This window comes from Lolium rigidum, chromosome 5 (assembly GCF_022539505.1).
Source record: "Lolium rigidum isolate FL_2022 chromosome 5, APGP_CSIRO_Lrig_0.1, whole genome shotgun sequence".
Classification (NCBI taxonomy): domain Eukaryota; kingdom Viridiplantae; phylum Streptophyta; class Magnoliopsida; order Poales; family Poaceae; genus Lolium; species Lolium rigidum.
In genome coordinates this window covers 218,739,813-218,746,122 of record NC_061512.1, presented here as the reverse complement: position 1 = coordinate 218,746,122, position 6,310 = coordinate 218,739,813, and positions in this window count along the sequence as shown.

The window sequence follows — 6,310 nt, the reverse complement described above, 5'->3', positions numbered from 1 at the left end:
TGTTTTACCTCTAGCGTCATGGATTCCAAAAGTCCGTGATGACCGCACAATCACCGTCACACATTAGTGTATTCTGTGACGATCTCGATAGCTTCCATGACGAGCATGGATGGGTCACAAAAAAGTTACAATTGGTATAATAGCTAGCAGGAGAACAGTCGAGGCGAGACCCACATGTCAAGGAGGAAATATAGGGAAATCAACATTGTTTACAGCTAGACCAGCATGAGATCCTTCGTATGGAATCCATAAATTTCATTTTATTTTCATTTTTTATATCGTAGTACATGTCACTTGCTATCCTCGCACACCTATTTTAAGCATAACTCCCCCAATATACTATGTGTTGAAGACAACATATAACATTTTTTTTTCCAATTGGAATACTAGAAGAAAAAAGACTGTTAAAACATACATGGAGTGAAGTCTTATGTGAGATGGAGGCTAGCAACGCTATTGGTTCCAAGTTTCTTCCTTTCATCTAAATATCATCTTTTAGAGAAAATACAGAAATATGATGATCGTTTTCCCAGAGCTACCTTACGTGACAATGTTACACCTACAAGGCCTCTTTACTTGTATACAATAGCCAAGCACAAAAATTGTAGGGTCAATTATAAGATTTTAATCGTGTTGTTTAAACCATCACCAAATAGATGCACATTCACCATCAATTTGCATATGATTCCGGATCAAGATGATGAAAAATTAACTTTATTTATCTTAATGAGATGAAAATAATAAAATATTTTTTTTGGACCATGCAAATACTTTAGCCTTTCAGGTTTACTGGTTGGACCATTGGACTTTCAATTTTTTTTATACGAAGTTTTATTTCCTGCTTTAAATTACAAGCACTAAACGAAAAAAATTAGTCTACCGAAATATCAATTCCCTCCTGTTTTCTCAATTTTTTTTCCAATTTCCCCCCAAAACATCCTTTTTCCCTCCAACAAACACATATTTCCCACCATTTTTCCATTTTTTCGGCCATAGCTAGCCAGGTCAGTTCTATTCACCACAATATTATCCTGCACGGAGCCATCCACTCTCCATTTTCCTGCTCCTCTTCCGCCGCTTCTCGTTTTTTTTTTTTTGCGGGTAAAACTAGATCTTATTAAGTAGTTGGGGCTACATTCAGCTCGGGTTCCATTTCCTGAAGAAGACATTCAGGTCCTGACCCGAACCATACAAGACTCTTACGCTCTGTCCTTGCATAATTTGCAAGACAATGACCTGCCCTAACCTGTTGACGATCTACTTTTACAAAGGAGCAAATTCTATCTTGCCTTACTAATTCCTTAATCTCAGAAATAATATGCATGTAGATGGACCGGTCCTGTGCTGTTTCACGAACGGCTGCAACCAAAAGGGAACAGTCCGTCTCAACTAGAATAGGTAGCTGGCTTTGTTGAATAGCAAGATGAAGACCTTCTAAGCAAGCTGATAATTCTGCCTCCATAGCTTCAACACATGATGGTAGAAAATGACACGCTGAAAATATAATGTGTCCGACTTCATCCCGAAGGACCATACCCGAACCTCCATTGCCATCTACTTCCTTGAAGGATCCATCAATAGTGAGTGTGACCCAGCCAGCCGGCGGCCGGCGCCAGGATTTATCAGGCGGTAATTTAGCTTGACTTGCAGCTGGTACAACTGAAGCATCAATCATTGGTTGCTTCCCGTGTAGGATCTGATCTGTTGGGGTCGTTTTAATATTCTGCAATAGCTTTAGATAACCACAAAGGAAACTCACCGATCCCTCTACTGTAGGAAGAGGCTTATCATGAGTAGCCTCGTTTCTAGCATGCCAAACCCTCCGGGTAAGTAGCAAAAATTTATCGATCATTCCAACCGGGATCGCAAGGATGACTGATCGAAACCACAACATTGGAGAGACCTGGAGATCCACATCCAATGGTAACTGCCAAATACGACGCATAGCAGTCCATAACCGGCGAGCATGAGGACATTTAGAGAGAGCGTGTGCCATATCCTCAGTTACCTCGCCGAAGCTTATTATCCTCTGTCGCTAGCGCATTGGATGTCGCCTTCCAAGCGAAAGTTTTCACTTTGGGTGGTACAGACGATTTCCAAATCCGTGTCCAACAGGGGCAGTCTCCATCCGGCCTAGTGCTAGAAGCACAGAAATCATACTTGTGCTGGTACCTCACTCAACGCCGGTTTATAGGCACTACGTACCGTGAAGATACCACTCTTCTCCGGCATCCAAGCCAATAAGTCCGTCTCTCCTCTCTTCGATGGCTTGATTTTCAAAATCTCCGCAGCTTCAAAAGGGTGAAAAATGTCGCGCACTAGCTGTTCCTTCCAGGACCCATTTGCATCAATCAATTCTGATACACGCCGAATTCTTCTATTACGTCTCGGTGTAAGTGTTTTTCCATATGTGTTTCTCGGAATCCAGCTATCCCTCCATATTCTGATATTAGCACCATTGCCCACGCGCCATATGAGACCCTTCTTCAGAAGTTCTAGGCCGTGTGTGATTGCCGTCCAAGTCGACGATGGAGATCCTGTGAAAACTGTGTCAATAAGATCACCATGAGGGTAGTAACGTGCCTTCAATACTCGCGCACATAGACTGTCGGGGAAGGCGATCAGTCGCCAAGCTTGGCGTGCCAAGAGGGCTTGATTAAAGAGCCGCATATCGCGAAAACCCAAACCTCCTTGCATTTTGTGACGCATCAACTTATTCCAACTCACCCAATGAGTTTTGTGCTTTCCTTTCTCTACTCCCCACCAATAATCTCGTATGATTTTCGTGAGATCATCCAATACCGAGACCGGAAGCTTGAAAACACCCATCACATAGGTTGGGATCGCCTGGGCAACGGCTTTGATAAGAACCTCCCGAGCACTTTGTGCTAATAAGCCATCACCCCATTCAATTAGACGCTTGCTTAGGCGAGATTGCAGATTCTCAAATCTCCCTTTGTGCATGCGTCCATCAGGAGTCGGCAGACCAAGGTATGTGGCTTCAAAACTCGCTTGTTCCACTTGCAAAAGCATACGTATCTCCTCTTCGATCACCTGGGTGCAAGAGGTGCTGAAAGTGATAGAGCACTTAGACGGGTTAATGAGCTGACCCGTACCAGAAGCATAAATATCAATGGCATGCTTTATCCGAGTAGCCTCCGCCACTGAAGCGCGGAAAAACAATAAGGTATCATCCGCAAATAGTAGATGTGAAATGCCGGGTGCTCCACGACATACTTTTAGTGGGGTTACACCATTGGACTCCACTTCCTTCCTCAACAAAGAAGATAAACCATCAGCAACAAACAAGAATAGAAAGGGAGAGAGAGGGTCCCCCTGTCGTAGTCCTCGCGTAGGAGAGAATGCTTCCAATAGGGTTCCATTGAATTTTACTGAATATCTCACCGTGGTAACACAAGCCATTATCCACTGTACCCACCGGTGACAAAACCCCATTTTATGCATTGTTGTCTCCAAGAAAGACCAGTCAACTCTGTCATATGCTTTGGATAGATCTAGTTTATAAGCACAAAAGGAAGAATTTGGAGAAGCACCATGCTCCATATAATGTAGACATTCAAAGGCCAGAAGTGCATTATCCGTAATCATCCTCCCTGGAACAAAAGCGCTTTGATTTTCTGAAATAATATCTCCCAATAAGGGCCTCATCCTATTGACCATGCACTTGGAGACCACTTTATAAAGAACATTGCATAGACCAATAGGTCTATAATCTTTCAGGTCAACTGGATTATCAATTTTGGGGATCAACACAATAGAAGTGTCATTAGTACCTTCTGGCATAACTCCTGTAGCAAAGAATTCCTTTACTGCTCTGATAACATCTGCCCTCAGGAGCTCCCAGTTCCGCTGATAAAAACGAGCTGGAAAACCGTCAGGCCCTGGGGCTTTAATAGGTCCAATCTGAAAGAGGGCATCTGAAATCTCCTCATCCGTAAAATCCCTACAAAGATTATTATTCATCTCCACCGAAACTTGTTCAGTGGTAAGAGAGGTAATAGCATCACAATTCAAAGACGGATCGCGTGTGTACAATGATTTGAAGTATGATACTGACATACGTTCCATCTCCGAGGGCACCGTTTTAATTGCCCCATCTACATCACGTAACTTGGTGATTTTGTTCTTCCTTGCACGCCACACAGCTTTATGGTGAAAGTATTTAGTGTTCCGATCACCCTCTTTTAGCCAATCAATACGCGAGCGTTGCAACCAAAGCATCTCCTCCCTGTATAGAACTTCATTCATCAAATCAGTAGTCTCCCTTATCTGCACGTGAGAAGCATTGGACTCATGCAAAAGCTTCAATTTTTCACGTAACCGATTCAGCTCTCGTGTTACATTGCCAAATTTCCGTTTACCCCAAGAATGAAGCTTGCGCATGACAACATGGAGACCAACTGAGATAGAGCCAAGATCGGCATGTTGTCCTGTATCCCTCCAAGCCGAGTCAATAATCTCTTTCAGAGCCGGGTCTCTTTCCCAAAATATTTCATACTGCATGCACCGGCCTTGCAGGGCTGGTCTCACCTCTTTCTCAAGTTTAACCAATAGAGGACTGTGGTCAGAACATGGAGAAACCAAATGAACCACCGCAGTTTCAGAGTAAATGTCCCTCCAGCTGTTATCAGCTACAGCACGATCTAGGCGTACACGAACGTTTCTACTCCCAGCTCTTTTGTTATCATAGGTGAATGGGAGCCCAGAGAAGCCTAAGTCATTGAGTTCACATAATTGAAGACAATCTCGGAACGCCGCCATCTGCGACTCGGCACGCAGGTTCGCTGAAAAGTGCTCGTACTGCCATTGGACCTCGTTAAAATCTCCAACGACCAACCATGGCAGCGTCGAGGAGGCTCGTAGTGCTGTCAAATGAGACCACATGCGGTGACGATTTTCCACCCGAGGTTCTCCGTAGACAAAAGTAACATGTACAAGAGGATCTCCAGGGGCTAAACGAATATGAGCATCAATAAATCTTTCGCTTACTTCTTTAACATCAACAAACATGCTCTCATGCCAAAAGAGTGCCAAGCCTCCACTTAGACCATCACTGTCAACACACTCAAACCCTTGCAGACCAAGACGCCTACGGAGACGACGCATACGATCACTTTTTTGTCGAGTCTCACAAAGAAAAACTAACTGAGAATTGTGTTTCCTAAGAAGAACACAAAGATCACAAACTGTCGCGGCATTCCCGGCACCGCGACAATTCCAAATTAACCAATTCATTGAACCTGGCGGGGTTGTGCGGATCCTCCAGGACAATCTGTTCTTCACGACCTGGCCAAACAGAGCCAACCGATCTGGAAGCAAGAAAGGTGATCTCCAATCTTGCTGCAGATCACACCACCAAGCACACGGACAAAAACAGGGTTGCATATCACGCCCCAATCACAAGAACCAAAACAAACTGCAGATCGTTTTTGCCCAGCACACAGATCAACTTGAGAACCTCAAACCTGAACGGTACAGAAACTCACCGCCGGACGACGTCCGAGGGGAGGAAGGGAACCCTCAGCGGGGACTGAAAGCCAGCGGATCCTTGCACGACACCGGAGAAGGCTGCCGCCGGCGGCGGCGGCGGTCAAGACCTAGGGCGCCCCCATTATCGCTCGTTATTGTTCAGATCGGTGGAGGAGCCCTCCGATCCAACCGCCCCAACCTGCTGCATCGCGACGGCCGCCGGCCTCCCCTCCGATCCACCGTTCCTCGCTACTGCGTCGCCGCTGGCCTCACCTACGAACCACCCCGCCACAACCTGCTGCATCTCCGCCGCCGGCCTAACATGCGGAATGGAAACCGCCCGACTAACCTGCAACGTCATTCTCCGCGCCCCTTCCTGACGCCCTCCTCGGATTCCACAGCTGGTCTGAACGCCTCTTTCTCTCTTGATTCAGTTCGAAAATAAGATAGCTGTTTTTCTCTTTGGTGGCTGGATTTGGAAGTTAAAATCGGTATTAGTAGTTTCTTGGTTTTCTATTTCGAAAATCAGAGCTTCACATGTAACTTGCAGAGATATGTTTATGTATTTTTGTTTCATTAATGGCATGATCAAATATACAGAGGCGAAGTGCTTTATATGACAGACAACATGATAAATTTCTATAGCGATATAGTGAAAAAAAAACAGTATGCACTGTTGTTTCAAAAAGCTACATCTTATTATTAGAGTCAATTGCATGGTTCCTAGTGCAAAACTTCTCTTTGTTTCGTTACCACTTTTGGCGCTTCTCCCACTGCTTAATTCTTGACAACGGTATAAAATAGTGATATGGATATGACA